The following is a 7898-nucleotide window of genomic DNA, read 5'->3' as shown; positions in this document are numbered from 1 at the left end:
TTTCTATTTCAAGTAGTAAAAAGAATAATAGGAAAGAAAATTAAAATATTACAACATTTTGAGGTGTGGATTACTGTTTTTCTGCTGCTGTATGTGAGAGGAGCAGTAACCCTTAATTAGCTCCAATGTCATTCTCAAGAATCCCCCACATATCCTTCAGTTCAGCTCTTCCATGTTGCATTGACTTATTCTGAGAAACTGCTAAAAAATTTAAGCAAAATAGCCACTTTCCATCATAAATAACAGTGTATTAACCTTTTAGAACAGAGGCTAAGATAGCATTCTCTAGACTCTAGATGGACTTTATGAAAGTTTGTCATATGTACACATGCATTGTCTTATAGTTATAGTATTTATACTGTTTTATAATTAATTTTATGTTAAATGCCAAAGGATATATCCCATTCCAACAAGATCCACTTCATCTTAAATCTGCTGATTATCATCTGCTTTATGAAGAATACATTCTTATTGAATTAAATAAAGTTTCCCCAGCTAAAGCAAAATTCTTTCTTAAATTTCCCGTGTGTCTATTTAAATGAAGGTTAATGCATTTGAAGTTAGTGTTGGGTTTCCTTGCCCTTCTCAGCCTTTTGTGTTGATAAGTCTTTTTGTCTCCCATCTAAATGCACTTCAGTTTTTCTGTGACTTATTAGTGTGGCCTGGATGTCCTCACTGTCACTCTCTGCTGCAGTATTGACCTAGCAGCAGCATGTAATCAGTTATGTTGGACAGGCAATACAGGAATAGCCTCTGTATCTAGTTGTGGCCTGGCTTGTCCAGAAAGCACCATGAAGTATATGTTCTCCTAGGTCTAGCATGCATTCCTTAATTGACTAATGGTGGAGATTCCTACAGTCTGTTCTTTTCCTCATGTATACATGTCAGAGGTTATCAAATTAGTGATAGAGAATACTGAACTCACTGCGAAACTGTGAGAATCTAGACACCCTTCAGGGATTTTCCCATCCCTTTCATCACAGTCACAGATTTTGAAAAAGAATCACACCTCCACTATTTCTGAGATTCCTTAGAGCTGGCTACCACTGGTTGTCTTAGATGTTTTGTAGTCGTATAAAACAAGATCCCTCCTTTGTCTTAGATGAATGATAATGCAGGAGGTACTCCCTTAAGAAGAGCTTTTTCTAACTTTTGTTCTTAGTCTTACTATATAGCTTTGGGGATGGTGAGATGTAACTAAATAGATAGACAGGCTTGTTTTGAATTTGGAACAATCCTCCTTCTCTGGGTCTCAAATCCTGGTATTACAGATGTGTACCACTGTGCTTGGTCCTTTATAACTTTATAACTTTTGAGATGTAGAAAATGATTCTTTAGTGAAATCATACATTCGATAAAGTCCTTTCCCTCTTGGACTTTCTGTTGTCTTATTTAACACACATTTTTCTGACATCTTAGCCTAGACTTCCTGCAGGAAGCACCAACTGAGAGAAAGATTTTGAAGGGCAGGTAGCTTATTTTGGAAGTGATTCCAGATAACTGGAATGTGGGCATGCATAGGTTGCATGAAAGAGGTAATTTGTGAATTGGTTATGCTGTGCTTTTGACTCTGTTAGAACCCTGTAAGGACTAAGGAGTTGGGGAGAATGTGTCTCAGAACCAAAATAATAAAGGATGAATCTGTAGTATGTGTGTACTGGTCATGCTCTCCTAGATATCTCAAGAATATGATTGTTCTCAAAATAGCTAGGAGCATCTTTAGAGAAACCAATAGACCCTAGAATCCAGTCTTAAAATTGTGGTCTCAAGTTCCGTCATCATAAGTAGAAATGAGCTTCTCTTCAGTTTGCTGCATGTACCACACCCTATTGTTGTTCTATTGTTATTAATGTGACTTGATTCCTCTCTAGACTATATCTTAGATATCTAATGCCATTGTTTTAGTTTTCAAATGAGAAAACAGGGACTTAGAAAGGTCAGTTGAATTTTAAAATCACACAGAAATTCAGAGGAAGTCTATTTTTATCCTAAAGGGATTTCATGATCCTTTGTTTAAGCCCTGTCTGCCACAATTCGCTGCCTTCAAAATATGCAAAAAGCATGTGAAATCAGGTTCTATTTCAGTCACATAAGAATCTTAAATCCCATCGCCCTCTGAGGTGAGGCAGTCAGTCTCGATATAACACAGTGAAAATGCTTGAAAGAAGTCCTTTTGGTAAAATCACTCTTCATCAGCATCTGTCACCTCCCAGATCAATGTGGGATTTTGATTTATGCCAGTCCCTTGTAACTAATTTTAACCAATACAGTCAGAAAGGAAGCAATGACTATGTCTTCTGGGTCAAAACATTTGCTTTCTTAGCTTCTAATTATAGGAGATCCTAATTTGAAATCTTAGTATCTATGGACAATGAAGCCTCACTCAACTAGTATTCTGCAGATATTTTTATCAGTGAGACTCTTATCTTCTACACTGGGCATTTAGTATGTGCAAGATACCAGTCTTTGTTGTTTCAAACCAATGAATGTTTGTGTCACTTATCTTCCATTGTCTATTTCTAATTCATTTAGAGAGGAAAGCAAATGATTCTATACTTCTTGAATTTCCTATCTCTTTCATTCATTGGTGATTCCATTCAGGCAAAATATTGTTTTGTGATGATTGATGAATATTGGCAAATTTGCCTAGCAATTGATCCACATATTAGCAATGTCTTTCCTCTCTGCAGTATCCTGTATGCTGGACATTACATGTTGACCTTTCTCAGGGAATCTGACTAACTATGCAGCACCTACATTCCAAAATTTATCTTTGTGCTCACTCAGAGATCATTATTCCTGCTAACATTTCCTAAATCTATGGTCAGTTATGGCAGGAGTAATAAAGTGGAATGTTCTCAAAAAGCCTTAGTTTTCCTTAACTGTGGCTCAAATGTTTCTTAATGAAATTACCATAAGTCTTCTGGATATTTGTCTAAGACCCTTGCAAGCCCCCTCCGACTCTTTTTTATTAGCACTCAGAATTATTGCAGTCTGAGAGCGCTTGTTCATTTCTTCACTATTTTCTCCTGCACGAATACTTCTCCTAATACACCTTTAACCCACAAATTGCCATTTGAAAAAATTGAGATTGATATATTCTTCATGTTAAGACTAAGACTTGCCCAAAATATTCATTCTCTCCGTGTGTTTAATTGAGTAATATGATTCATTATATCAGAATTATTAATTTCCATTAGTTTATAAAGCCAAAATGAGTGCTGGGACAGTGACATGAACTTTCTCAAGATGTGGAGCAATAGGTTCAGAATCAGTTGTATTTATTTTATTTTTTTATTTTTTTATTTTTTATTTTTTTTTAAATATTTATTTATTTGTTATGTATACAACATTCCTTCCATGTATGCTTGCATGTCAGAAGAGGGCATCAGATCTCATTACAGATGGTTGTGAGCCACCATGTGGTTGCTGAGAATTGAACTCAGGACCTCTGGAAGAGCAGGCAGTGCTCTTAACCTCTGAGCCATCTCTCCAGCCCAGTTGTATTTATTTTAAGTGGTCTCAGAACTGCTAAACTGAATTGTGAAGAATGGACCTCAAACCCCAAATTTTAAACTGTCTCTATTCTTTACTGTATATTCTACAGAGTTAGTAATCAAGTTCCCACAGCACTAGAATCCAACAGAAAGGAGAGTAATCAAAATTATTCAGCTGATTGAAGTAATGCTTCAGTTTAAAATATTGAACCCCTGATTCCAGGGTCAACACATTATTTACAAAGAGTACTGTATTATATGATAAATGTCTGGAAGCTGAAGAAGTTCTTATCCCCATGGTAGTTGATGAATCAAATAATGGGAACTTATGGGAAATGTCTTTTATCTCATTGATATACAAGACCCCTGTCACTGCCTTGAAAAATCTGACAGAGATCTCTGGTCCAAGACATGCCTAAGATGGTGGCTAATACTTAAACAATAATAGGAGCTAAAAAATGACCATGCTTTACTGGAGCTTCTAAAAATTTCGCAGGCAATGATAGGGCTTTAACAGGTTGAAAATGACTTCTGGAAGACTATTTTGACATTGGTTTTTGATTGATTCGTTGGTGTTTATTTTGAACATTGACATACTGAAGTTGTGGAAATGCTGGTCTAGTTATGGACAATTTAGTAACTAAATTAGGCTTTTAAACACATTGTTAGGCAATACAACAAAAGGAATTGATGTTTTAGTTGCTGTAATTTAGTTACATATATATGTCCTGCCATAAATAGAATTCAGTTTTGTTTGAAAGGAAAGGAGAGAAAGGTTAGGACTCTCCTTGACCAGTAAAAAAGAAGTACTTGAGTCTTAGAATATGCGTATGGTAAAGGTGCTGTAGCTTACTTTTTGGCATCTAACGACTGCTTTTGTCTGAGTATTATTATTATTATCATTATTATTATTATTAAAAAGTGAAAATATATTGTGTAAAATAAAGGGAATTTTTAGAATTGATTAAATAACTCATCAAAATAAAACACAGATGGAGGTCAGGGAGATGGTATGGTGTGAAAAATACTTATGTTGCACATATAACGACCTGAGTTTAGCTCTCAAGCACACATGTAAAAAGTTGGATGTGGCTGTATGAACTGAAATTCTCAATACTGAGAGGCAGAGACAGGAAAACCTCGGTGCCCATTGACCAGCCATTCTATGCAATCAGTGACCTATAGTTCAGTGAGAGATTTTGACTGGAAAAGTGAAACAGAGGACAGTACAGAAGAGCATCTGACATGGAACTCTGGCTTTCACACATACATATATATATATGTATATATATATATATACAAGTAAACATACCTGTATACTCACACATATACCACAGTGCACACCAAAAATTCAATAAAAAATAAAGTGACTTGTAATAATACCAAAGAACGAATTAACTTTTGAGCAAGTTTGAATGACAATTGATTTTTGATTTTTTAGACAAAAATCTACATTAAAAGGAAAGCAAATATATGCAGTGAATAAGTACAAAAATATAGTAAGTGAAGCATGACTGTAAACCACAGTTGAGACAGAGCTTAATATTTCAAGTCAACATTAGAACATGCTAAATTCTATATTCCTCAACTGGTTGAATAACAAAAGCATTCAAGGAAGGAAAGAAGGATCAAAAGAAAATGTAGGTGCACTGTTTTTTTTTTTGTTGTTGTTTTTTGTTTTGTTTTTCGAGACAGGGTTTCTCTGTGGTTTTGGAGCCTGTCCTGGAACTAACTCTTGTAGACCAGGCTGGTCTCGAACTCACAGAGATCCACCTGCCTCTGCCTCCCAAGTGCTGGGATTAAAGGCGTGCGCCACCACCGCCCGGCGGTGCACTGTTTTTGTTCATTTCCTTACCATGAAAATATTCTTTCCAGTGACTAACATGGGGCTCTTAAAGCAAAGGACTTAAATCAAAGGAACATCAGCTTGTTCAGGGGAGTGGAAGAGATAAGACTAAGAAAGTCTGTTAGGTCTACCACAAAAGAAATCATGTTCGTTCTGTTTAATTTGGAAGGTCCCACAAATGGAGTGGGATCTTCCAGAAGCCAGTAAATATCTTATGAACGAATTGGCAGATCTGTGTTTTGTTTTTAGAAAGTTTAGGCAAGTATTGACTATGACAAGATGGAGAAACTAAAGTAAAACTAAGTTCAAGTTCTGTGGTTGACACTAGGTCTTTATGTCTATGACTGATCAGCACGTTCAACGCTATTGTTATAATCACTTGCTTTACTAGGTGTGGTTAGGAACTGAGATAAGAGTATGCAGAAGCAGGCTAATGTAGGACAATTTTATTCATGTGAGAAAGGGCATTTGTGGATTTAGAAGCTGTTATTTGCTGCATAAAGGAATTGCAATAACAACAGCTGGAGTAGATGAATAACCTATCATTTAACTAGACATTTTTAATGATTATTTACTAATAATCCTCTTGCTTCATCCAATTTTATCAGGCAGGTTATCTGATAAGACAACTGCAGAAGGGATAGATTCAAGCTGTATCTAAAGTTGAATTATTTTTTGTACAGCCATGGTTTATATGTTAACCATCACCCACAACATAGATAGTTCTATGTGTACACAGCACCATCTTCCTTCCCTTATCCACTTCGAACAACTTCCTGAGGCTTAACAGACATTTGTAAATACTTGTGCTTCAAGAATGGAAAATCTAGGTAAAAATAACTTTTTGTGGGTCTGGTGATGTTAGCTCAATGTAGAACACGTGCTTGGCATGTACAAAAAAGTCCTAGGTTTGATCTTTAGAATCAATGAATAGATAAATAAATAAATAACACTTTTGTGGAAGAGAAATTCATATTTAAATATATTAACTTGTGGAAGTCATATATTAAAGACTCTGATTGTGGAGTTTCTGCAACTCATCCCTACTTGATACTGTCAGGATAGTTAACCCAGAAGATGTAGCTCAACTCTGAGAGCCAAGTGAGAATCAAGACAGATTCCAGGCATGACTTGACAGAAGAGGACACCGCGTAGCTTTTATAAGGGGATGTCTTTCTCCACGTCACGTTTTCATGGCAGCATAAATTTCTTTTAATTTGACCTTGAACTAGAGTCTCCAAATGTATCGATCTATCACTCCTCACGCTAACACAGCATCCCGACTTTCCAGGAAGCAAACATTGGGATTGAATTTAAATGAATTTCCCTGTATTTCTACATATATTGTGACTCAGAAAACAGAAAACTGTACGGGACAATTTTTCCAAACTAAGTTTCATTTTTAATGTGTCTCCGATTTAAAAATGTAAAGTCATTGGCAGGAAGAAATATTTTATTCCACATGCTATCATTCACCCACTTCTAAAATTCATACTCAGTATAGAGTTACATTTAGAGCAATCTTTTGAGATCTAAACTGGGGTTCACTAATAACCAGGAAACAAAGACATAAATTTGCCTTTCAAATTCATAGGCGATGAATAATAAATAAATAATTTGCTTACCCGATTCCCCAAATATGTTTCCCAACTTCCTTTTAAAAAGATCAAAATTGCCACATGTCCAATAAATAAACACACTTTGTGTGTAATCTAGTCGTCCTGAGATTTTCTTGTATTCATATAGTGTTTTCTACTGGTGATAAAGGCAGAATTGAAATCAGGTGTCAGTTCTCCCATGAATTGCAGCCTTACTGATTCTCATTGTACCTTGCTTGCCTTTGTACTACTGTCTACCTCCCAGGTGCAGGCCTTTCAACTTCCAACACTATTCTTCAGTAAGAATATTTTCTCTGCCCTTTGAAATCATGGACTTGGTATTTTAAGTTAATAAATTTCAGCTTTATGTCCCTATATTATTCCTCCTGAAAGCAACATATTTTAAAATTCCTATCCTGCCCCATTGCTGCATCAGAATTGTTACTGATAGAAATTGCAGCCGCAGCAGAGTTTGGATACTGGATAAAAGATACAGAGAGCACTAAATAAATTTGCTTTCTTCTCTATAACCCACAAATAGGACTGTGTGTGTGTCCCACAAGTATTAAAACCTGCATTAATTTCAACTCTGAGATTGCATAACTATTGCAGTTAAATCATTAAACAGGGGAATTAGTAGGTTGTTACTTGTGTCATATGTGAGCTTTCCACAAATACACTATTTGGAAGGATATTATTTCTATTGAATGGCTTGTTTCTATGTTTGGGTTCTAAATCACCCCCCCCAAAAAAAACGTAAAGATGTTTTGGATAAAATCCAGATATACAAATATAAAAGAGAAATTTAAAAAGCCCACCTATACATATTAGAATGGTGAATATTGGTGTCTGCTATTGATTTGAGGAAAATCTATCACACACCAAAACTGCTGAGAAGCAAGTTTAGTTGTTTATATTTTCTTTCTTATTTTCTTCCTTCTTTCTAGTAAATGGTTT

The 7898-nt window shown here is 35.6% G+C and overlaps 1 non-coding gene across 1 annotated transcript; it reads left to right on the top strand.

Moving 5' to 3' along the window:
- The first annotated feature begins 4249 nt into the window (after positions 1-4249).
- Positions 4250-4376, top strand: LOC130888324 (U6atac minor spliceosomal RNA). The gene has a single exon (XR_009058455.1). It is a non-coding gene; the product is annotated as a U6atac minor spliceosomal RNA (small nuclear RNA).
- The last annotated feature ends 3522 nt before the right edge of the window (positions 4377-7898 follow it).

The sequence above is a fragment of the Chionomys nivalis genome, chromosome 16 (assembly GCF_950005125.1).
Source record: "Chionomys nivalis chromosome 16, mChiNiv1.1, whole genome shotgun sequence".
Taxonomy (NCBI): Eukaryota; Metazoa; Chordata; class Mammalia; order Rodentia; family Cricetidae; genus Chionomys; species Chionomys nivalis.
Note: the sequence above shows the minus strand (reverse complement) of the source record. Positions and strands in the feature narration are given on the sequence as shown.